The sequence below is a fragment of the Apis florea genome, unplaced genomic scaffold (genome assembly GCF_048593485.1).
Source record: "Apis florea isolate Af1SG1 unplaced genomic scaffold, ASM4859348v1 contig_2272_pilon, whole genome shotgun sequence".
Lineage (NCBI taxonomy): Eukaryota > Metazoa > Arthropoda > Insecta > Hymenoptera > Apidae > Apis > Apis florea.
The window spans coordinates 7,051,206-7,078,979 of NW_028256549.1; the positions used below are offsets into that span (position 1 = coordinate 7,051,206).

The 27,774-nt window shown below is 28.1% G+C and overlaps 2 long non-coding RNA genes and 1 other non-coding gene across 3 annotated transcripts in view; 1 reads left to right on the forward strand and 2 right to left on the reverse strand.

Moving 5' to 3' along the window:
• Positions 1 to 362: 362 nt before the first annotated feature.
• Positions 363 to 1,662, forward strand: LOC147658458 (uncharacterized). The gene is made up of 2 exons (XR_015290560.1): positions 363 to 730; positions 1,072 to 1,662. It is a non-coding gene; the product is annotated as an uncharacterized LOC147658458 (long non-coding RNA).
• A 1,266-nt stretch (positions 1,663 to 2,928) lies between these two features.
• Positions 2,929 to 3,000, reverse strand: TRNAH-GUG (transfer RNA histidin (anticodon GUG)). Its single transcript has one exon. It is a non-coding gene; the product is annotated as a tRNA-His (tRNA).
• Positions 3,001 to 6,453: 3,453 nt separating this feature from the next.
• The window catches only part of LOC147658459 (uncharacterized), a 29,986-nt gene continuing 8,665 nt past the window's right edge, over positions 6,454 to 27,774 (reverse strand). The window contains exons 2-3 of the long non-coding RNA XR_015290610.1: positions 26,530 to 26,707; positions 6,454 to 7,008 (exon numbers count right to left, since the gene is read on the reverse strand). This is a non-coding gene — a long non-coding RNA (uncharacterized LOC147658459). The remainder of the gene's footprint in view (positions 7,009 to 26,529; positions 26,708 to 27,774) is intronic.

The following is a 27,774-nucleotide window of genomic DNA, read 5'->3' on the forward strand; positions in this document are numbered from 1 at the left end:
AGGCTCGTTTCTCGCAAACTGTTCCGACCCGTGAATTATTGCCAATTACAAACGCGCGGACCCTTTCTATCGGGCGCTGCCGAAATTTATAGTCGATGATAAAGGTATCTGGCCGCGGTCGTGCCGATGTAAAGGCGGCTTAACAAGCACCACCACGCTCTCTAACACGCGAGCCAATAAATTGCGAGCTTGGATTCCTCTTCTCCGTCGAATCACTTTCTTCGCCCCCTTTTTCCGCGACGCGCATATCCCTATTCTAAATCGTCCAGTGACCACCACAATGTGTTTGTATCCCGTGTATATATGTGTGTGCGTGCGTGTGCGTGTGTGTCGCTTCTGGCGGTCTTTTATAATTGCTTCATGATACTTATTTATCGCAGTTATTAATAAACAAACGATACCAAGCGGACGTCTCATCTCGTAAATATTGTAATTAATGCTCACGATAATTTCTGAGCTACACTACCATCAATTTTCGAACTTCTCTCTGCGCACTCCCCCACTCTTTTATTCTCTGTTCTTTTACGACACTGCCCGAATTATACCAGAAATTTTTCACCTTTTTCTTTTTGTTCTCTCTTAAATTTTTTTAAGCGTGATATTTTTGTACATAATATAATAACGAGAAACCACTGTGGTAAAATTAGCACGGGTAAGGTTAATTTGTGAACGGTTGAGGTTATGATTCGATCACAGTGCAATTGAAAATATTCATAAAAATCTTTAGCTAGTAAGTATTAATATCAAATGAAATATTATTTATTAAATACATTTTTGCATTTTTCTTTTTTCATAAATATCAAATTTATATTTATAAATTTATATTTTGTGCGTTTTTGTTATTATAATCTATTACAAGACGTATCTTCTTTTTAGTGAAAAAAGATATAGCTTATTAAAGATTAACTCGTTTTTTTTTTTTTTATAAAGATTTACCAAAATGTTTATGAATTTTAATAAGATTTTTAATATTAGCTAAGATCGATCGTATTCGTGTTTTGACCTTCCTAAGAATAGAAAACTAAATATTAAAACAAGGTACGAGTGATTTATGCCTCTTTATCGCAACAGTTTTAGGACACGAAGGTGTTAGGGATACCAGAAATATCGCGGTATAATGCGGTGTATGTGCGACAAGATTGAAAATCGAGCTCCACGAGGATAATAACGTATGTTGGCCACGAGAACGAATACGATGGAACTGTGCCAGCTAACTCGATGCTTTAACGTTCATATTGTATATCTTGAATGATGAGATCGATTGATAGTACGTAATATATTTAGAATTTTTAAAGATTTTAATCTTTATTTAAAAATTTTTTAATATAAATTTTTATATTAATTTAACGATTACTATTAAAATCAATCAATTTTAAATTTTCTTTTTCTTTCAAAAAATAACTTTTCTACGCTGTATTATAATAATCGATAATCGATACAATTCAATTATAAACAAATCAAATAATAATAATAAAATTTAACATTTTATTTGCATTAACATCTTATATTATTTTTTTTACAAAAAATTTATAAATTTCGAAGAACTTTCTTTCTTTATCATTTCTAAAATTTTCATCAATCAAAAATCCCTATTTATTATATTTATATACATAAAATATCTAAAAAAGAATTATCTTCATAATATATATTCATTCAACTGTTTTTCTTTCGCTTTTATTTTATCCCACAAAACTTTATTATATCTATCTAAGAAAAAATTTAAATCAGTTCAAATTACAAATTAGATTTTAAGAAGAGAAAATATGTAAATTTGGGAAACTATATTATCACTTTTCATTTTATCCAACACATATATCAATGTATGTACATCATAAAAAAATTCAATAAAATTCTAATCTAAAATATCAACTGATGATGATATAAAAATATTTAAATAAATTTATTGTTTGAAATTATCTTTAAACGGATTATAATCAATTTATTTTGTCTCTCACGAAAGAACAAGGGTATTGGACTTCAAATAAGAATCTAAGGAATCTTTAGCTAAGATTTCAGGAAACGTGAGGAGAATATTTCTCGTTGCAAATATTAGAGCCATGAGATTTATCGTTCTCGCGACGAGGACCTACCGCAACGCGCTATACGTTCCACCAGACCTGTCACGTAGTGGTTTAGCATGGCAGCATCGAGTAAAGATCGGTCTAGGAACTTCCTGTTGATCCGCTAGGAAGTTCCTTGAACCAGACTCGTGCAAACGTGACGTTTTCTTCGGTTTAGCGAGACATGGTATTTATGGAATTTTAATCGATGATACTATTTAAAGTTTGAAGTAATTTCGTACTTGTTTGCTTTTTTGATGAGAACTTGATTCTAGAGAATTTAATGAGAGTAAAGAATGGAATTTTAATGGATTATTTAATAAATAATTTTTTTTATTTCGTTAATTTAATGTAAAGGAATTTTGGATTATAATTTGAAATTTAATATATTCTTACCCTTTTTTACACATGTAATTATTATGATTATTAAATGTAAAAAAATTCGAAATAATAAACTACATTATAAATTGTATTCTTTCACTATTTAAAATTTAAAATAATTTTTTCTTTTTTGTTACTAATTTCTAATAATTCTTTTACTCATTATATAGAATTTGAATTAATTTAAATCACATAACAGAATTTAAGTTGATTCAGATAAGAAAAAGTAAAGAAAATAATTTTTAAATTGATTATTATTATTTATTTGAAATTTATGTTTAAAATAATTTTATTTATATTTTTAATATGAATTTACTTCGATTTAGAATAGAAGGATACAATAGAAAACATATTTTGCTGGATTTTTGTTTAGAATTTATACAATGAGTTTTATATGAGTTCATCTATTATATAATGCATAATAATTTATGAAAAATTACAAAAAAAATTAGCCTCCATCCGTGACAATGTGTCAAATTGACAACATTGCCGTGACCAGGATTCGAACCTGGGTTACTACGGCCACAACGTAGGGTCCTAACCACTAGACGATCACGGCTATTGGAGGATCTGAATGGAATGTGAAAATTGTAAATGATAAATGAAAGCAATGGTCAATTTAATCGATCAATGAAAATTTTTCTATTTTAATATGGGTTCTAGTTGGGTTCTAATTAATTTATGGCTTTGAAATTCAAAATATTTTTATTCCAATTTTATGATACAATAAAATTATCAGAATAATAATTTTAAATAAATTATAATATTTATTCTATTAATAATTTTATTATTAATTTATTCATGACTAAACTAATATTTAATTCATATAATATGACAATTTTAATTTTAGAATTAAGAAAATATGTTTTGAAAAATCTTCTACTTTTGGAATTTTAATTATTACGATCGTTATAGAAAATTTAAAGATTTTTTTTCTGTATTATTTATTTAACGACTTATATTTATAATTCATTTATTTAAGAGAATTATATAGAGTGTAAAATTTGTATAATATGTACTCCATAATTCTTTATCTGAATGGAGCGTTAATCGTTGTTAGATAACACGAGTGGTGCTCATCTGTTCAAATATTAGCTTAATACTACATATTTTTCACATTATGTGCTCGGATTGTTCGTTTAAAATAGATGATGGTAAATATTGTGTAAGCAAACATTCGGTTCAAATGGAACTAGTTTCTTCTCGCTAATAAACCCTTCTTGTTGTCAGAAGAATCATAATGAATTAGTTAATAAAAAAAAAAATAATTAGAATAGAATCTTATGGAAATATAATCATAATTAAGAAAACATCAAATTGTTATCACAAGTTTAATAACGTTGATACAATGTTATTATAATATTCAATGATAATAAAATGATACTAGAGTATCAAAATTTTTAAATCTCAATAATTAAAATGCTAATAAATTCAATTATATGATGATAATTGTTATTGAATATTTACTTGATATTCAAATTATATCTTTAATTCTATTATTTCTATATTTATTCCTATCAAATTTGTTTTGTTAAATTTCCAACCTTTTTTTTTTTTTTTTTTTTATAAAATTTTCTTTCTCTCACGAAATTTCCAAATATTATTTCCAATTATTTCCAAAATTTTAATGTCTTTCTTTTTTAATTAAAATATTCAATTTTAAAATCCTTAATTTTCTTTTTTTAAAAATTCAATACTCAGTATTTTTCTTTTATAAAATTTTTAATTTTCGACTTTTACGAAATTCCAATATTTTTCTTTTGTAAAATTTTTTATTTTCTTCTTTCAAATTTCCAAATTGTCAATCTTTCGTCAATTTTATAATCTATGTATATTAATAATTACCGAACATTAATACAGAAACCAGTCACAACAGCATATCCACACACAAACACTTGATTTAACCTGTTAATTGGTAAAAGGTATAAACCCTTCCGCCAGTGTCGTCCGTGTCTTCCTGTCGAAAACGCGATGCGGAAACCCTGTCACGTTTCCTTGCCACGTGGACGGAAAAGATAAAAAGCGATGTAACGGAAAATCTGATCCCACGGAAACACCCCGGAAACGCGTGTAGCCAGCGAATTCTACGGTAGTCTCATCTATTTCAGAAAGATTTTTTACATTATCATTTCTCTATCTTTGATCTTTTTAATCAATTTTTCTCTTCTTCTTTTTTTTTTTTTTTTCTAATTGAACATGTTGATAAATTATTTAAAATTATTTTAAATAAAATGTAATATCGATTGAAATTTGTGATTACAATATATATATTTCATAAATTATTTTTATTGTATAATTAATGTAAAATATGATAAAGGCAGAAATATTGGTAAAGAAATATTTTATTTCAATATAACTTTGTTTTAATATGTTTAAAGACATGTAATACATGTAATAAAATAGAATAATTTATTTTTAACAGAGAAATTATATGAAACATCTGGCATTTGAATGATAAACTAACTCATCTTTTCCAAATAAAAAAATTAATATATTTAATTAATGATCTACAAATATCTATATTTTAATACATGTCTGACAATCATAATACGAGCCTATTATTATTTGAGATATTCTATCCCATTCAAGGAATATAAACTTATCACTCCATAATACAAATTCAGCATATATCTATGAGGATTGGAAACATTTGATAACATTATCGAATTTAAATTCTTCATTTATTACACGTCTAGTGATAGCAATGACACTCGTTGCATCATAATGATGCTAAAGTCAATCGAACATTCAATCTCAATGGACTTTGAAATATTGATCTATCGAGCTTTTGTATGTTTTCGAGGTATCAGATAACCGAACAACACCGTAGTATGTATATTCGTTTCAATAAAAGATACGATGTTAATGATGCTGATACGAGGAACAAGGTACCAGAGTCCAACACGTCGAGTCGTTGATGTACCACTATGAATATGTCTTATACGGTAGATATATTTGAATACTGTACGAAGATTTATCAAAAAGAAATCAGATTAGATTTAGAAAAATTTTATTATTTTCCATCCTCTCTCTTACATTCCTTTTTGAACTGATATCGCTGAAATTTCAATTTCTGTCATGTAATAAAATTATGAAAAATCATACGAAGTGTGATCTCAGTTTAATTGATTTAATAATATTTTTATCGTTTTAATATTTTCAAATGTAAAAATTTTTCTCTTTCATTTAGTTTCATTTTGAATTAATAATTTTCAAAAAATGAAAATGAAAATTTTGCCTGTTTATTTTGTTTGATAGTCGGCACTTTATCAAGAATGTAAAACGATCGAATTAAATTCATTATTATCATTTGTAAAAAATTGTAAAAACGATGTAAAATGACATAAAATAATAGATACTTTGATATTATTAATCGATTCTTGTGAATTTTTATCTATCTTTAATTATTTATAAATTCAAATTTTTGCAAACAAAATATTCATATTGTACACTATTATACAAATATAATTAAGCAATTCTTTAATTATATTGCAAAAGATTTATAATTGAAACTGGACTATATATATATATATATATATTTTGATATTTATGAATCAAGATGCAGATTATTATCAAAAGAGTTAATTAAGATAATTTGTAAAAAATTATTAGCTTGGAAAGTATTTTAAGAATTTATAGTATAAAACTAATGAATTATTTTGAGTATAATGAATTTTACAAAATTCAATATATCTAAATTCTAAATTAATAATTTTTTATCACAGTTAATTAATAGTGATCACGTTACTCGTTCCATATATCTATGAAAAATCTTTGTGCAGGTTTTTAGAAATAAGTCTCGTTCGAGGTGGTGAAACTAGCATTGATATATTCAATGAATGAAATTCATTAGTTGTAAATCCACGCAGCCATACGATTCGTTCATTATAATAAATATGCCATTTCAGAATCGAATGTTCGTTTCTGGATTCCAACAATTCTTTCAAAATTTCTCAAACTATGATATTGGATAATCAAGAAATACTTTTATGACAGAAAAATAGATATAACATATTAACGTAAATAATCATTTATAAAAATTGTATAACGTTGTTCTACAGACAGTTGCAAAATTGGGTGTATATTGGATTATATTTAAAATTATACATTTCTATTTAATGCACTCAATTACAATAAATTTCGCGAATGAAAATTTCTTATTCAATTCTCCTCCATTATTATACGTATATACAAAATATTAATATATTTATATATATATATTTTTAGAACATTATTTTATATATTTTAAAGACCAAAATTTTTAAATGATATATATATAAGAACTAAAATTTTTTTTTTATATCTTACATCTTTAAACTTTCTTGCTTATCTAAAACTTATGAAAGATTATTATGTGTATGTACGAAAACGAAACAAAATATCACCAAGTAAGAATACAGTTACATTGCGTTCCATCTTGAAAGAGGCAGATATCAGATATATTCAATTTAAATCGCTAGTTTATCCAGGCAGCCAAGGACATCCGATATTAATGATATCCGAATGAAATTTATACACAGAACTCACCCATGTTGTCACACGTACGCCCAATTAAACGTTGAATTTACTGCAACAATGTGAAACTTGTACGTACATATTGAAATGCTACAATTTATAATTTTATTATGTTTCTGTCGAGTATATCGAGTTGAAATTTGAAACCAGGATAACAGCGGGATGTGTCTCGATTCGTCTGGTATTGAAACATATAGCGGCGATAAAGTATCGAAAAATTGAGATACTAAACATTCCAAAGGCTGAAATCAGTTCAAAAGCGCAGAAATTTTATATTTGAGGAAGGAATAATTGATTGTTACCATCAATGCAAATTAAAGAAACTGTTGATAAAGTCATTGTTTTGATATAACAAGAAGAGAAATATCAATTGAAAAAATACATAGGATATTATAAATTAATAAAATTTGCAATTCAGAGGACCAAAATAAATATACAAAAATGTTTTAGTCAAGGCTCATTTATTGAGTTATAAGGAATTTAAGTTTGCATGAGATGAAATGAGAAAGAGAGAAAGAGTAAGAGAGCACTTGCTCTTCTTACCCTTCTTCTAGTCAACATCAACGTTTATTCCGATCTTCAGAATTGATCTTCGAATAATATTTCATGAATACATTATCACACTGTATGTATATTAATATCAATTTATATAATCATTGAAACATAAAAAAATAATATTTCAAATTAACAGTTTTTAACTTCAATTACAATATATATATATATATATAAATTAATAATATGACAATTATATTCTTAATTTGATTCTTATGTTATATTATAAGAAACCTAATTTCCTTTTAATGTGTTAAGGAATGAGAAATAAAAAATAAAACATTTTCCACGTTTATTGCGTTTCAATTAAGCGAAGAATAAATATTGGATTCACATCGAATCCAAGTACAAATAGCACTATTTGTTCATGACTTGTACCAGTGGTTCTCAACTAGTACCCAATATATCACTATGATAAAAATTTTAATAATTATATCCAATTTTTAAATTTTATCTTGGCAACACTGAAAAGAAGAAGAAATCTTGAATAAAATTGAAGAAAATTACATGTTTATGAGTAAAATTGAGAAAGCACTGATTTAGACTGCTAACATTTGCTTATTAGGAAATATTTCAATTTTCTGATACTTGTTTTATCTTGTTTCAAATTTTTTTTTTTTTTTTTTACTTCTTCTATTATCGAATAACACGATTGGCAGGGAAAGAAAACCTATAAATACTGTTTAACGATTGCTCAGTGATCGGTTGATACGCAGATAGGTTAGTCCTCTCGCAGAGGAGTGACTTGATCGATGGCTCGATTAATATCGCGCCAAGATCTTGCTAGATCTCGGTCAGAGATACGACGGTCGATTAAATTAATCGTTATGGGTGAAATGGTGATATCTTTGCTGATATCTCGCGGTTTCGAGATATTTATGAGTAGATGGAACTGTTTACACAAATGTATGGGGATAATAAATCGGATGTATACGGGTTGAAAAATATATAATTCGATGTTATCGGGAAATGCTGGTTGTTGCATTGATAAGATCTTTAAAAAATGTACAACTGTAAATGAAAGATCCTGATGAATTTATTACTCCCGAACTTTCACTATTAAATCATTTGTAGAGAGACAGAGAGAGAAAGAAAAATATGATAAAATATATTAATATATAAACATGAGGATATTTGTATATAAATTCATATTTTTATTATATTCGTTAATTTATTTCATCAGGTAAGTGTAATAAAACTAATTTATTTAAAAATTTTATTTCGATTATTACACGTATATTTTTAATCAATTTAAAGGAGAAATAAATTTAAGGATACAAACACGACAAATAATATAAAAAAATTTTTTAAAAATGTAAAATAGATTATATTAAATATTTAAGAAATTGGAAAAAAGAATACTATAAGATATAAATTGATTCATTCATGAATCGTATGATATACTTGATGGTAAAAATAGGAAATTTCAATTTCGAGATGAAATTTCTTTTTTACATAAGAAAGGGATAAGAAAGGGAAGCGTCGGAACCCTTTCTACGTTGGAACGTACAAATTAGACTCTTCCCCTTTCACAACCCCTTTTTTTGGCATCGACGACAACGAGTGCAGCTTCCGAAAATATCCACGCGTCGGAATACGAAACCAGAAGTAACCAGCCACAAGAGCATGGTATCCAGCGGATTTTTATTTTTTTTTTCTTTTTTTTCCATGGATGGAATATTTTTAGTGTAGAAGCATTCAATAAAAAAAAATTTCCTCAAATACTTACTGTATTTAAAAAATTAAAATAATCTATTTTTAAAAGACTTTAATTTTTTAAAAAATTTAATTGGATATATCTTTTCTTCGTTATTTAGAAAAATTAAAATTAAACAAAATTATTTTTACAATGCATTAATACTTAATTATCGATTTGGACAAACAAATTTTAAAAACTTTTTTCAAATGAAAAACAAAAATTATCAAGAGCCAATTTTATTGTAAATTCCTTTTGCTTTCTACGAGTCTTTCCTTCATTTATCAACACAGAGTACGATAATTTTTAAAAATTGTATACAGGAAAACATTCACAGAGAATATTTTAAGGATAGATTCGAAAAAAGTTGAGAAACACTGCGTTGATACAGTCTCTTCGACCTGTTAAGTTGAAAAAATATATCGTTCTTCGCTGTAAATATTTTTACTTTTTACAACGTGGCTTTATGACATGATAATGATCATATAGTACGAGTATCACCTTATGATACTCACTCTCCATTAATTGAAAAATTTAGGTTCGATAAGAGGAAAGGAATTTTCTCACAACCATTCATTTGTTTGCATGAATTAATTTATTAGCGATATTGACAGGCCACGGTTCGAATAAATAATTAATCGAAATATTTTTGTTACAAGACATGAATTATCGACGAATCTCACGAATATCTTCTATTTTACGCTACGCGTATCGTGGAATATGATAATGATGCGTCGTAAATCGCCATCATAGCCCAAGGGTGACCATCTATTTCTAAACCTTTATTTAAACCCCTCATCTTTTTCGATACGATGCCTCCAGCCAATCGACGACACACAGACACAACGAACCACGCGTTTTCGACCATTGAATCGTGAATTGAAAAAATCCTAAGTTTGATTATCGCCAATTGCGAAGAATCGATGTACTGGAAATGATATTCACAGTAAAACAGTTGATTATCCCTTGATTGTTAATTTTAGGATAAATTTTAGGATTATTATTAAGTGTTTCTTATTTTCACTATTTCTTCACTATCGTTGTATGAAAAATAATGTGGAAATATCGAAATTGAGGAATTCAGGTTGTGAAAGTACTGAATTCATGCAGCGGGAACTCTGCAAACATCAAACAAGCCAGAAAGAAACCAAACTTTCAGCATTGGAAAAGGGCTTCTCTTAAAATAATCAGGGGAAAGAACTTCAAACGAAATGGAAGGTAAAGAAATCAGATCAAAACCTTTGTATAAATAAAATAACAAAGAGGAAAAGTTTGATATTAATAGAGATTAAAGTCGAATCAATTTTTTTTTTTTATAAGCCTTTATTTTTTTTCGAAAAAGTCAGGGAAAAAATCCTCTTCGGTCAATTGTTACATTAAATTATTACTATATTATAAACTTAGTTATAAACTTAAACGATATACAATAATTGATTTTTTGTTATTTTGTTAATTGATATTTAAAATTTTTCAGACATTTTACAAAAATGAAAACAAAAAAAAAACAAAAAAATACTGATTTGATCTAATTAAGCTTAACTTATTTTAGAAGGATTAATTTTCTTGTCAAAAAAAAAAAAATACCAATAAAAGGATCTTAAAATATAAAACGTAAACAGAACAAGAACAAAAAAAAATAAACGAACCTGATGCCTGATGGTCTAACTATTTGGTACGCCATATTAACGAGTACCTCTTCTTTCCTAGTTTCGAAATGGTGAAGAAGCAGGCGGTGAGGGAACCGCGCAAAGAAAGATCGAGACTTGTGCAAATTTATTCGATTGCCAGCTACGACTAACTTCCATCGTACCCGCATGCGGCCTCCTAACCCCCTATGGCGTTTATTTATCTCGAGTGCACCAGACCTATCGTCCAATTTGCGCTCGCGCGAGCACACTGAGCGTTTTCTCTCGTTACCACCGGCCACTATATCACGCCACATATATATATATACTAATCTTTCGTCGGTTGAGCCCTCCTCGTGTGGACAGTTCTTGGTATTTTCTTGGTGGTCGATTTGTTGGAATTTTTTTAGACGAAGATGATTGTTTAGAGTGGAATGGTACGATCGGGGGTTTAGTGATATAGAAATTATAGTACAAATTTGGAAGAATTTATTTTTTTTGGAGAGAATCATGGAATGTTATTTGCGTTGTACAGCTCTTGGAATGTATTTGTAAATTTTTGGGGGAGATTGATGAGAAAGAGATTTATCTTTTGGAAGAATAATGGAAAATAATTAATTAATATTGTTTAAATTAGTATTATTTTTGGAGAAATGGAAGTTAACGACAAAGAAGCAAGTAATGGAATTTGTTTTTTTTGGTTCTTGAAGTTCATTGTGAATACAATATAAAATAAAGATTTTTTAAAATTAAAAAACAAATAGTGTTATCACGATAATTATAAAGTTCAAAAAAATTTGAAAAAATTATCTCGCGTATCTTTAAAATATTTTAAATGGATTGGAATAAAGTTTATCTATTGTTTAGACGTGAATCTTTATATAAGTAGAAAGTCAAATAATAGGATTCAGGGTGAATTAGGTCGAGAGTGAGTGATTGATTGATTGATTGAGAAGTAGATTAACCAAATGACTTATTGTGGGTGAATTAATGCGATATGAGTGTTGCATACATCGTCACAGAGGATTAAAAACGATGTCAAGCGTTGTTGAAAATTGAATTTGGGATAAGTACTAATACAATACCACCGATGAAATGGGAATCGTTGAATTCAATTGCAGAATTTCGTAACTGAATCACGAAATATTCCTAATATTTCAAACTTAAAAAAATTATACGAATTATATTCATTACGTTTATAAAATGTATTTTAAAGAGATACTTCATATACCGATCAACGCTTAATTTTTCCAATCATTCAAATCCCATATAATACTAACTGAACTTAAAAATCTTTTTCTTTCAAAACTAACCAAATTAATTTAATTTCTGACCATATTAATTTCTCTTGTTAAAGATATTGTATAAAATATTATCGAAATATCGAACAAATAATTAAACAAGTCTTAAATTTGCAAACATCGTTGTAGAATTAATTTCTAAAAAACATAAAAGAAATTAATATAGGTTCAAAATTTATTCCCTATTAGGCTATATATGTGTATTTATTCGCTTCAAAGAACGTTAAATAAATTTATCACATGATGAATGATAAAAGGCTTTTGATATTCCATCATAATTTTCAAAAGAATAATCGTTTAAACATCCCCAACTATCCAACAACTCTGCACGATAAACTCGTCATTCTCGCCAACTCGTAGGAAAGAGAGACTACTTCCGATATAAGTGACAATCAGACGGGTACAATTGTTTCTTCTTTTCAGGAAACACTTCGTGCACGGGTGTCGATCTATGGGGTCAAGGGTCGTCAACCTCCAGAAAGTACGCGTCGGTGGACGATAGAGTGATAGTCATTATGTTAAATGGCAATCAGGATAATGCCGTCATCAGTGTTCGTACTAGGCAATAACTATAATACACCCATTGCGCACAGTCCCGCGTAATCTGGTTGTACGACTTTTCATTGACCACTACCGGGTTGGAGAGGATTGCCAAAATCGTATCCTTCAATTTTTTTCTAATAATACAAACGGATAAACCGTGCTAGTTTAGAAATATGTTCAAATAGTAAAAAAGTAAGCTTGAGAATGTGACATGAAGAAAGAAAGCAAGTATTATTTTAAATTTTAATTATTTCATCGTCATATTATCATTTTCAAACAGACAACCTAACCTCAATTTATATTTCGTAATCGTGATAAATATTTTATAAAATCATCCAATTTAACAAATGCATAATTAACTTATCACGTAAATTAATTTCGAATCATTTCATTTAAGAAAATTATCCATCATCCATATTTCGTTCGACATAACTTATAGATCTATAGATCTATAAATTCATAATTAGTTAAATTTATATTTTTATGCAAATATCATACCTTTCTTTTGAAAAGTCATCAGTTACACGCGAGGCTTCTAATTACAGTTTCTTAATTGGATTCGATAATGGTTAACGCTGGTTTAACACAAAATTCGCGACTCGAATTCGTATCACGTGTCTGGCTTCTAGGTTGCAATTATCGTTGCCGATGAGTTTACGACTAGAGTTGGCCATAGAAACGGCGGGTAACTGTATCCCCCGGATATTTCGCGCGCATGAAAACTACTGTTACTCGCTCGTCATTCAATGATCGATTCCATCGTGTGCATCGCATGGAAGATTGATTGGCATTCGTGACCATGGACGATAATTAACCGCTGCGATTAACCCTGTTGGGCGAACGAGTGATTTACGGTACGATAGATTGGAAATCGTTTCACCACAGTTGGAACTCGATTTGTTCCTTGAATCGTTTCTTCTTTACATTTTTTATTTTTATATATTTCGAATTATACAGATATACAGGATAGAAACTAGATCACGATTTGCCTAGTAACTTTTTTAGTAACTTTTTATGATTTATGAGAATGTAAATTTTCTTATTTCTTTCTTTTTTTTTTTTTTTTTTTTTCATTTCTTGATCGAGTTATTTTTATATATAGAATAGGAGATAAATATCTATATTTAGAAATTGAAGAAGTTAGGAATTTTATGAATTTTGAAAGTTTGAAGGATGGTGATAAATATTAATGAAAAATTTTTATTACTCATGATACAATATGTAGTAAATTTTATTAAAAATATAATTATGGATTTTTATAACGATCTTTTGGTTTATAAATAACCAGGTTTGATGTACAAAAACGTACAAAATGAGGTTTATAACCATCTTCTATGTTACACTAACAACTTCCTACTAACAGAAGATTTTATGAATATAAAATGCTATTATGGTTCTTATAACTAACCTAACCCAAGTTCTGCTATGTAAGCCTGATTAATGAATCCAAGTAACAAACTCCTGATAGAATATGTAAATTCAATTTAAAATAAGAACAAAAATTATGTTCGTTCATTACGTTCGTAACATTCTTGTTTCGCTTCCATGTCCAAAAATAAGAGTTTCAATCTAAAATCTTAAAAAAAAAAAAAAACATATATAATTATCATTAGATAGATGAATAAAAATTTTATCGTTTCAAAAGGATCAAATTATGAATTATATAAAAATTAAAGAAGTTTCATAATAAGAACTATTTATTATTGAACATTACTCAAAAAAATCTCAATCGAATCTAGAACTTGCGATTAATCCTTTTCTAAAAATTTAAAACACAAACAATATTATTATAATTCTTTTCAATTCAATCCTATTTTTCTACATCTCCTTACAATTGTTACTCTTCCATATTTTATTATCTCTTCGCTTCTTTCCTCCACCATTATCATCCACTTATATTTCTTACGTGAAAACTTTTTTTTCATTCTTTTTTTTATTCTTCCATCGCGCCATTTTCTCGGAAAATTGCCTCGTATAAAGAGTAACAAATCGACGTACGCGCATGCGCATACGAGTTGCGCATAAAGCGGCGCGCACGTGCATAAATCGCGCTCGTAAAAATGTACGCGGTGGCACTTCCGGCACCGAGACCGATCGCATCCGGAAGCAGCTGCGTCGCGTATTATGTATAATACGAAGCCGTAACACGTCTTCTCCTTTCGCGGCTGTGAACGAAGCCTTAACCTGTGCCGGCCTATCTTATATCTTACGATTAACGGTATATTATACCATCGGCTATCCCGTGCACGATTATTAATCTTCGTAAATATCGATTTGACGGACGCTAATAGAATTAGTTAATTGACGGCGAGCCATGCGATTAATTTGTTCGATCTTTCACTGGCTTCTAAACACTTGTATCACATTGTATCACGAGGCGATGGAGGATAATATAATAGAAGTATTTTCGAAAATTAAACAATGAATTTTTTAATTAATTTAATTTGTCCAATTTTATATAAATAGAAAATAAAGTATACGAAGAAGAGATAGGAATAGGATTGTTTGAGATATCTTATTATTAATTTGTATAGCACAAATTCTATTCTCATGAAACTTTATAATTTCTAAATTCTTTTTTCGAGATGTTTCTTGCATTCTCGAATTCTGCAGAGGGTAAAGTACATTACTGAATAATGTTAAAATGTTATGGGATTCAAAACTTGCTCGTTGCTTACATCCTCCCTTCTTGTTCACCTAACATCACCTTTTTGCGCGATTAATCGTCGTTGAAAATACGCTATACACCATATAGCGGCATACTTAAGCAGCGTGAAAACGAAGAAAAATTTCTACAGATCATAGATAGTTTGATAAATTGCTTTACGGAATACAATTCGATAATTTATTTACATCGTGTTGTATTTAAATTTCTTTATGCACTAAGTAGAACACTATTTAAAATGCAACATTGTTGTTTATCAATAAATCATTCGTTTTCAACAAGTTCTTGTAATAATTCTTGTAACAGTTTCGAACACGGAAGTAAGTTATATGTTAAATTTGATAAAATTGTTCGCAGTAATTTTTTAAAGCACTGTATATTCATCATCATCAAACAATATCTATTTCTCTATTTTAAGATTAACTCTACCGTGACACCAATTTTACTTACACCTCGCTTCTTTCTAATTTCTTATATAAATGATTTTAAATCGCAGTAGTACCATTTCAAGATAATTTCACACTCAAAGCTCTCGCTAATCATCCTTTTCCATTTCAAAAACAATAATCAACCACATCAATTACACATTTTCTAAATTATAACATATGAACTATATCGTATCAGCACCACTCTTTTAAACACTATGATCAACGTGTCATCATCAAATCATATCATCCACAATATCTCATGATTCAAACAACGATAAATAAAACATTTCGATTATATATTCTTTTGGTTTAAATTTTTTCTAATCTCTTACGAAACACAAGAAATAGTCATCTTCATTACATTTCTTTCTAACTCACACCGATTAATCTCTGACGTACGATCAATAATCCATTATATTTTTCCAATTTTTTACACCATCCAAAAAATTTCCAAAAAACACAATTAATTATCTCAATTATTTGCATTCCTCTAACAATACCATATTTAACCATCTCTGAACCATATCTATCAAGTTTCACCTCTTAAATACCAAACTTAATCAAATCAACTTCTTCCAACTATTTCCTCCAACTCTAGGAAGAGATTAATCAGCGTCCCCTCTTATCTCTCTGCCACAATAAACTCGAGTGGAAACGTACGTAACAATAAGAAAACCATGTCCGATTGCGGTTCTCCCTTTACGGAACGAATGCACAAAGGCACAGCGGGGGGACTCGCGGATGGATCAGGTGTTTTAGAAGGGAATAAGGGTATTTAAGAGACGACGAAACGCTGGCCACAGTAGCCGAGGGTGGAGAATAGGCGATGCCAGATCAACGAACGGATAAGATTCTTTATGGTCGGAGATAGACAGATACAAACAGTTTCACGGTGAGTCGGTAACAAGCCGGCTGGTGATCGATGTGAGCATCCAGCGATGATTTAACTATACTCGCCGACGCGTCGGGAAATGAACGTTGAATTACAAGCGATGGAACGACTTAAGGCCGATTTACACTTGAGAAAAATATCGTGTATAATCGTGGTTGATCGATCATTTTGATTAGATCAAATAATTTTGTTATACGTGTATATTTAGTTCTTTTTTTTTTTTTAAATTAAGGTTGTTTTAAGTAAAAAAAAAAAAAATTGAAGATTGATATTTTAATATTTTACTCGACTTGAAAATTACCGGTTTGAAAATATTGTAATGAAATGCTTTTAATATCTTATATCGTCTCTGAAGAAGTTGTAAGATTAATTATATTATTATATACGATATATTTGTTTATATGTATGAATATGAGATTATTTAAGAGAATTATATTTTAAGTTATTAAGGAACATAAGATTATGTATCATAAATTTTGTTTTTATAATATAATTTATAGACATATGAGACTGATGTGAGATTATTTGAAAGATAAAAAGAAATATTTGGAATAAACCTTTTTTTTTTGAGATTTAATATTTAAGAATTAGTGAGATTTAAAGAAAGAAAATTATGTTGAGATAATTGAGATGATTATTGTTGATAATTTGATAATAATATGTATAAAATGAAAAAAAAAAAAAATAATATTAAAAACAATAATTGTATGTAGACACTAAGTAAAGGATATAACGTTTAAAAAAAAAAAAAAAACTATAGCTTTAACATCAGATTGCTGATTTAAAAGATAATTTTTAAAAAAAAGGCGAATCAAAATTTTAAGATTTATTATTTCATAAATTAAGGAATCGTAATAAATAAGTAGTTGATTATAATATTTCAAATTGGTCAAATGTAAACAGGGCTTAATACGGCTATCTTTGAAAAAAGTTTCTACCCCCGAGCGTAATGCAGGTTTATCTGCCGAGCTAGAACTAGTATTTATTACAATGCTGACGTTGGCTGTATCGTGTTTGACATTAAGTACCGAGCCGGGAATAAATGTTAATAAAACAGTAGGTGGTTGGAATACGCGAAAAAATGAAACTGGCCGTTGGACTGGATCGTCGTTTTTTCGAACCGAAGGAACTTAATAAAGAATTGAATAATTGAAATAGAGAAATGATTGAAGAAAATAATTGTATATACAAAAGATTTTATTGATTTTTATATAATAAATTTAAAATTAGACATAATCAATAATTAATATTTTGAGCAAACGAATTGATTAAAAATGATGACTTATGATTATAAAATCAGATAAAACGAATGGAATACATTAAAGAAAAGATTGAGAGTATCTTTCGTTAAATTTTTGATTGAAACTATATTGAATTATTTTATATTATATTGTTATATTTTGAGATAATTATTGAATTGAAATAAATGTTTAAAAAACGATTGAAATAAATAAAGAAGAGGAGTTAAAAGTTTTTAAATAATAACTTTTGTTTCATTTTTAGTTTGTTTCGATCTTTTTCTATCTAAAATCTCGAATCACGTTAAAGAATCCTAGATTTTATTTCGATAGCAGTATTCCTTCTTTAAATAAATGATCCGAATCAGTTTGGAATTTTTTCTTTTTTTCTTCTTAAACTATGTTATTCGAGAACATCGAAACAAAGAATTTTCTTCATAATTAAACGAATTTTTTTAATCACGAGACGACTGTCTCTAACCTCAACCTCATTTTAACCATCAGACTAGGCTATCAGCGCCATTATCGTGGTACTAAAAAATATCCTACGTCAACAGGTTATATTTTCAAGATTAACATCTTCTATGTTACAATAATAAAAGTAAATTTGAAGATTTTTTTCAATTAATCTTTCTCATTTAATAATTATTAAGAGCTATAAAAAATTTTAAGATTTTAGATTTTTCATAAATTAATTACATTACTTGAATAATCATTTAAATATTTCTTATGAAAACTTGGATATAATATTTAATAATTCAATACCTTTTTTTAGAAATAATTTTTTCCAAGCACATATTAACAATATTTATATTACATTAATATATTAATTAAAAACGTAAAAAATAAAAAACTATGATTTAACGAATTAATATATGTTATCCTCCATTTTGCTCAAATCGATTGAAACCTTCTTCAAGAAAATGAAAGGGAACGAGAATAATTCCATCCAATCCGCCAACAATTATTCTCGATCATAAATTTTTACAGTGCTAATTATATTAAGTGTAAAAACATTTGTTTCAAATTAATAAAAATATTATTATTAATAATATTAATTTAAAAATACTTAATAACCCCCCACATCATGTTTAAACCACCTATAAAATTGAATATGTATTACACTTTATTGTGAATCGTTAGTCTAATTTTCTCCAAACCGATTAAAATCTTCGAACGGTTAAACAGCTAAAAAGAAACATCCTATCCACGGAAATAATTCTCTCCGTCCAACCTCTGAACGACTACACTCAATCGTATACCTCTCTGCCTTCTTTACCGCTCGTAAAAACTTATATTTAATCAGTAGACCGCTACCGCGAGCGGAACGCTTTACGATTCATCCCGAGTCATTTGATTGAACGCTTTACGACCCCCTCTACTCACTAGCTAAAGAGTCTATCTTTCCTTCTTACTCCCTCTCCCTCTCTCCTTCCCCTCCACCCCCTCCCCTCCTTTTACCGATTCAATTCTCTTCGTCGCGATGGTCGGGCGATGAGGTCGGTTCGTTATCGCGAAAACACCGGCGTTGAGAGCGAAATAATGCGTTGTGGGCGCAGATAACCGGTTTTACACGCGTGTCAACGATAGTCAAAGCCCCGCCTTAATCATTCTAATGTGCCTCCCCAGCCCCAGATCTCGTTCACCGTTTCCAAGGAAGGCTTTTTATTTTTCGAGGATCGGTCCGGACCGACCGAAAATTACGATGAACAGGGTAATCATTCTCGATGCGACACGAGCCGGCCCCGCCTTCTATGCCAGTTTTCTCGGCGATCGGGGCGACACGCGAAATAAGAGTGGCATTTTGGGGAACTATCGAAGATTATACATGTACATCGTAGAAGAATAATTCGATTTTGAATTTAATTAGAGACTTGAAACGTGTTATAAAAAGAATCTTGAAATTCGATATTTTGAAATAAATTTGGGTTGGATTTAGAAATGGATTTGGATTAAACAAGATTAGGTTAGATTTGAATTGTTTTGAAATGAATTTAAGGTTAGGATTTGAATTGTTTGGATTCAAGTTCAGAATAGAACTTAAATTTAGATGATTGGATAGCAAATTTGGATTGATTCAATCTTGGATTTTGAAACTTTTATACTCAAGAAATATATGTATATGAGAAAAAAATTACATATAAAAAAATTTATTCAGAACGATAACATTATAAGTGACAATTAAATATTTCAATTGATTATCAAAAATTTAAGTTTAATCCCTTAATAAATTTTGAATTTAATTTGGTAGAATTCAATGAATATATCCATTATTATTATTATCATCTTGTTTTAAATAGCTTATAAATAGATAAAATTTATTTACTTTTGATATTAATCATAGCTATTTATTGCTAGTTTTTTCATTTTTTTCACCATACCTATCTCTTTTTTTTTTTTGTTTCTTTTAATCTTTCAAGGCCAATATAATATAATTCATGGAATTAATATAAAACCATAAATAAAATGCAATTGGATAAAATTATTGCTGCTTTTTCATAAAAAATGAAAGTCTTTGTATAGGAAATATATGCTGGTTATAACAATGGAATATAAAAAAATTAAATTTTCAAAAGAGCCGAATGCGGATATATGGTTAATTTATGGGACATTGGGATCGAGGTGGTGCCGATCGCGATAAATCTCGATCTTTATGGTGATCCAATGTGCACGCGCCACGTGCTCTATGGTTATATCCGCCCACTTTCGTCCCCATCGACATCCGCCCTCTCGCGATACACGCTATTTATTTTCCCATCTTGGCCCCCACGACGCGTCATTCACGAGCTTTCCTTTTTCTTTTCTTCCCTCCTTTTCTTCCTCTCTTCGAGCTCGCGTCCCCTCGAGATTTGCCGGAAGATCGCGAATACTTTCGTTTATTTTCACCATTATGCCCATTGTGCGTTAATATGAGCGCGTGGGGGAAGGATAAGAGATGGAAAGATTACGAAGCGAAGCTGATTATGCAAATTTAAAACGACACTGAGTGTAAATTTCTAATTTTAAAAGAAATTGTGTAATGGAGAAAAAATTTGAGAGATTCGAAGTATTTAGATCACAATAACTCATCAATTTTCCAGTTATATAACTTTAATATTTCAAACAATGTATTTATTGTCGAATTGATTTGAACCACAGAAACAATACTATAATCGATTGAAAAATATATTTATTATTTAAAATCCAAAAAAAAAAAAAAAATAACAATTCAAATTTAATTTGAAAACTCAAGAAGTCTAAATATTATTATTTCCACAAAAGATTAATGAAATTTCAATCGTACTATTATCAAAAAAAAAAAAAAAAAATATCGAAAAAAATTTCCATTAAAAATAATTCTCTTTATAACACAATTACTCGAAACATAATATGCCCCCAAATTCTGAGACTCATAGCCTGAAACTATGAAAAAGAGAGGTGGAAAAAAAAAAAAAATGAAATCGAAAGGAATAAAAAAGAAATCACTTTTTGAAAGATTCACGTCGCAACGATCGATCCAAATCGATCGAGCAAAGGGTACGAGAGAGGAAGCGGCCACGTAGAGCGGACAAATTACATGGCGGTGCTCACGGCGATGCATCGATTTATGTCGAGCCAAACAGTGAAACGGTTGGCGTACATTAGCATAATACGCGAGCCGATCGATTATTTCAATAAATGTAATCGGAACCAGCATTTAGAGGAACTCCCTGGATCAGCGGTAATGACCTGAATCAGATAAGCCCAGATGAGGAATAATGGGCCGCATTTTAAATTCTCCAAATAGTCCCTTTACATATTCATTGCGTTCTCACTGTAATCCATTTATTTTTCACTATCAACTATTCCCTTCTTTGATCCACCTCGCGGTGGATTTCATGAGAGAAAATTAATTATTCGAGTTGAATGCTTTCTATTATTGTGTATATAGTTAATTTTCCCTTCTCCACACTTTGTATTTTTTTAATCTCTTTTTTGTATTAATAATTGTATTCTTTTAGGTTAGGAAACATTTAATGAATTAATTGTGAATAAATTTGAATACTAATTCAATCTATTTTTTTATTTCTTGTTATTAATAAATATTATTAATCAATATCTCTATTAATTGTTTTTCTTCGTTTTTTTTTTTTAGATTATCTATTAATAAATTTTCGTTAAGATTATAAATTAATTATTATTTTATAAAAAATATATTTTCAATTTTTTATCTAAAAACCATTTTTATTTGGTAAATCTTAAATAAAAATATGTAAATGAATATGAAAATTAATTATCAATTTTTTAAATAGATTGATATTCGAAAATTTATATTTTTTTTTTTTTTTTTTACATTTTTGTTAAATATAAACATTTCTCTTTTAAGATAAATTTTCAAAAAACCTGATTAAATTTGTATTACTTTCAAAAAATAAGATTTTTTAAACTAATAATTTAATTTATTATAATATTCACTTAATATATCATAGAAATCTTCAAAAATCTACATAACAAACATTTTAATTCAAGAATCGTGTTCGTAATCCATGTAAAAAAACTTCCATTGAGAACATTGAAGATATATTGCGAGCTTGACTCGTCCGGCGTTTTACGAGATCTTTAAATCAAATCGAAGCTTTGAGATGTCAGAAGCTGTTCTTTCTTCATACCGGAAGGAAACATTTCGCGTGTTCATTTTCACACGTTCACGATCGAGTTTAACTTCTCGTGGCAAGTCGAGTGTAAACATAGTTTTTAGAGCGCAATCAAAATGGAAGTAAATAGAGTCGCAAAGATTAAGCAGCTGAAAAATTATCGCAAGTATTTGATTGATTGATTTCTTGTTACTAATAATGAATATTTGATATTGGATGATAGATTTCTTTTAATTCGTAGAAATAAAATAAACGAAGAGATGATGGAGAATTTACTTAGCAAGTGCATGAGTATTAAATTATAATTAGAAGAATTTGACTTTATTTCATGTTTTAATGATTAATTATTTTCAGTATTCATTTAACGTATTTTTATTATAATTAATATTGATCTTAAAAATAATTATGTATATTGAATTGTAATTACATTTTCAATTATAAGAAAAGATTTTCATAGGTCTGTTCATCGATAATTAATTGAATTTAATATATAATTCACTATTTTTTACAATTTTGTTAAGAAAATGAAAATGAAATGATTATATGAATTTCAAAATATAATTATATTTAATCCTTATAAGAATATTCCCTTATTATTAATTTTATAATCATAATTGCACATCTTTAATTTATTTATTATAATTGTAATTTCATTTAAAAATAAACAATGCAATATGAATACTAAATTATAATTACAAACAAAAGAAGACTCATATTAATGATCAATTTAGTATACAATAAAGTCTTATAGTCTTTCTTGAAAAATTATAAAATCATAGCTTTTTACTTATTACTTATAATTGCATATGATTTTTGATAAATTAAATAATTATACACATTGGTAATACTTATTCAATTATGATCATATAAAATTTATAAATCGAGTAATTACTGTAATTATATTAAAAATTGAATCATTACTTTATATCTCCTGGGTCATTTCAATATAAATTTACGCTAAATTAAACATAATATTATTTTATACAACTTTATATTCACATTGCTATATATACACATATATATATATAGCAATATAAATGTATATATAAACTAATGAATTCGTTCCATTTATTTGTTTCAAACGTAATTATCTGGATAATTTAATTCGACTTATGAAAAACCGGAAATTATATTTTTCATAATGGCCACGATAACATAATAACATAATCTAATATTTTCATTGCGCATGATACTAAATACAAATGACTTAATACTTGCATTTAAATCATATAATGCATTTAATGTTTCGTTTACATATGTATTAGTAATCAAGCCGCGCTTCTTTCCTTTGATCTCTAATTAAAGTGAAAAAATAACTCAGTTACTTCGATATTAGATCTACCACATTATTCGTATTCACACTTATACACTTTGTACAAACACATACGTATACTTTGTAATATAATTATAGCGTACCTAATTATTGTATGGAGTATTAGATCACCGAGATATGAGCGAATAAAGCAAAAATTTCATGTTTTAATCCATCCTTCGAGTTCTTCAAATAATGATACTTAACTTTCATTAGTTAATACTTATATATTTTTAGATTCAAATATATTATAATTGAATCTATTACAACCGAGCTTCACTAATAAATAATAATAAGTATTTAACATAGAGTAATATTTATTTGTTTTGGAATATAAAATATTGGATGTAATTAAAAAAAAAAAAAAAATAGCCTAAAAATAGATTAATATTATTAAAATATTATACTATTAACTGAATTATTTTAAAACTCTTAAAATGCTGAGATACGCGGGAAATTTAAAAATGTTTCTCTTGATTTATAAGTTTATACGTTAATTATAACACAATTGCGAACTTTGTAACAAGAGAAGTGCAAAATTGTTTTCATTTCACTATCAATTGATTCTTCCTTAATTATATTCACCAAGTTCAACATTTTCGCACGATATAAATTTTTTTTTCCAATGGTATATTTTGTAATGGTATTCCTCTAATAACCAACTAGTTCACTTTCCAGTAACTGGTTTCGTTTCACATTCATATGAAATGAAAAAATGGTTTCTTTTCACTTGATCTGGCATTGCCATTACGCTTCCAATTAGAGCCGCATTACGATGCTGAGAACGATTAGAGAATTGAGTTCTTGCGGTCAATTCAATCAGATACGAATATACGAAATAAATTCGTATCTCGTAATCGTATTTTTATCGTTTTATTTGTACAACAGTATTCTGGATATTTGGAAAAATGCTAACAAACGTTAACTGCTGTTTTCGAACGTTAATTTTTTCATCATTAGCCTTAACTATATAATTTATTATAATATATTGATATTATGTATAATATTATGCAAATATTTCAAACTATTTATTATCATGTATTATTAAATGAAAATTAATAATATAAATATCTTTAAATATTCTATTATTACATGCTTAATAATTTTTGATATATAAATTTCTTAATAAATATTGCAAAAGGAAATTTAAAATCTTGAAGAAGAAATAGTAGAAAATTAAAAATAACAATAATTTTTTTTTTTAATCAGTAAAAAGAAAAAAGAAAAAAAATTTTCCAATTAAAATAAAAATACTTTTGTATTTCTAAATTTTTTATAATATATTAATATCTGCTTATTAACAATGTTTATTAAATTATTTAGTAATATTTCTTTTGGAAATAATATTAAATTTAAAATTCTTTTCAAGTAATTTGTTTTTTTTTTTTTTCATATATGGAAATTTAATATATATTTTAGCTATGGATCAATATCATTTATCATTTCATGTAATGATTTAATCTTTTTATGTTACGTTTAATTAAGAGAAATCATTTATACATATATATTAATAAAATCTTGAAATGATATAAATTTTGATTATAATGAGAATTGATGAGATTATAATGAATTTTATATAATGATTATAAGAAATACAAATGTGTGAAAACTAAATATATATTTTACATTTGAATATTAAAGAAGAGTATTAAATTTTAAATCAATTACAAAAAAAAAAATATATATATATAAGACACCACAAATAACTGGTTTATTAAATTACCAGTGATTTCACAGCCAATTTCTATACATAAAAAAGATATTAAAATAATAATTGCAGCTAAATCTATTGCATATACTCTTTTCTATAATTAGCATAAAATATAAATGTTAATATAAATGCATTAAAGAATTTTCCATCTGAGATTATTTCAATAAGATTGTTAATCTAAATTAGTTTACAATTAAAATATAGTAAGATATCAAGCTTTTTCATTGGAATAGAAAGACAGTGCTACTATGTAAAAATTGTAATTGCAATTACTGAGAATATTAAATAATTATTTTTATGTATCTGATACTTATAATTATATAATAATTTTACTTTACATTAAGATATTAAAATTTCAATAATAAAAATAATGAAAATGATGTGACATTAACAATTAATCCAGAAACTATTGAGAATATTCAACGATCTCAGTTTTTTTAAACTTATCTAATTCTAATCTATTTCAATATTTTCAGTAACAAGAATTATATCTTAGATCAATTTTATTCAACATATAATATAAATATAATACAAATATATCAATTTAATTCGATCTATAAAAATAAATAAGTTTCGATATTTCTAAAATCCATTTCCAACAAATGAAATACAGCAAGATATTAATTTTCATCAAGAAACATCAAGTAGAAGAATGAAAGAAGACCCTATCGACCCAATCATACATATATACAAAAAAATCAAGAAATCGTCAAAAAAACTGATGAATTAAAGAACAATTCTCGATAAGATACACTGGCCAAGCGTCCAAATCCCTAACAAGATCAAGATTGTCATCGAGTCCGTCATTAAAGTCCAGACAGCCACGATCTTCCTCAACAGAGAGCCAGACCCCGATCCCTCATACAAGGCAACGAGGAAGGATAAACGAGGAAGAAAGAAATGGTAAGAAGATATAATGGCAAGAAGAGAAAAAAAAGAATAGAGAAAAGAGCAACGAAGAAAGTAGTCTCGTTTTCTTCCCAGCGACTGTACCCACCTTCATAGCACCCTTCTAGGATCCAGTCACGTTTTTACCTCTGCTCCCCTTCTCTTCTGCCCCAGTACTCTCTATCCATCTCTCTTCACGCGATGCCAGTCACCGGCCCTGACTCCTACCAGCTTGCCGTTACGCTGTTAAACGAGCGAATCGCCAGTAGCTATCGGCTCGAGCGCATCTGGAAAGAATAAAGTACACGTTACGAAGGGTAAGCAAGCAGTCGTGCAGCAATGCAAGCCGGGACTAACGTAGACTGCATAAGTAATAGGGCCCCGGGCTCTTCTCTCTTTTCTGCTAGCGGATATAACCACGTTGTGGAAGGATCGAACCGTCATCCCTCGATCGTTTCCGCGACCGAGTAACCCTCGAGGTACATATATAATGCTCGTCGAATCGTTACGATTGAAATGGAGATGAGTCGATGGTAGAATTGAGACTGAATATGGAATGTTGTATCGAGCGAATTGAAGAGAAAGATTTAAAAGTAAAATTTTTGGTAAAATTTTATTTTTGATAGAACTGAACGAATAGGGGAGGGATCGATGAAATGATGGTTTGAAATTTTGAGATTTTTACTTTTGGAAAAATTTAAACGAATTGATGAGAATGACGGAATTTGATAAATTTTATGAAAAAGTTGTTAAAATTTTTCATAAAATTGTTTTAAGATGGATTGGTAAAATAAGATTTGAAGGTTTTTTTTTAAGGAAAAAAGAATTTTGAATGATTTCTGAGACTTTTTGGAATTTTTTTGAAACGATAAAAGTAAGATAGTTTGAATTTGAATCTAATAGATATGAAAATATTGCATACAATCAATGCATAAATAAACGAAAATAAAGTGAATGAAAATTATTATGTTTTTACTTCATGAATTATTCCACATCCCCAACCAATTTTGTCAGTTGTTCCGAAACTTGAATTTGAAGCTGAAGCAATATACATAGATTTCAATGTAACACTACAATTATCCTATCTGGATCAAAAGTCCCATCAAATTTTACTATTCGCGCAATAAATTCATTTTTTATAGAAAAATTTATAATTTCGTAAAATATCGCCATAGGCAAATTACGTGAGAGATATCTCCCCTATTTACATACGAAATGAAGATAGTAGGAAAATAAAAATTTCCTACCCTAAGGAAATTCAATTTTCCAACAATTTTGCATAATCCCATAGGATATAATTTTGTAATTTTCAAAACTGTTTCGAACCGTAACCTTTTACAACCTTTTACAACCC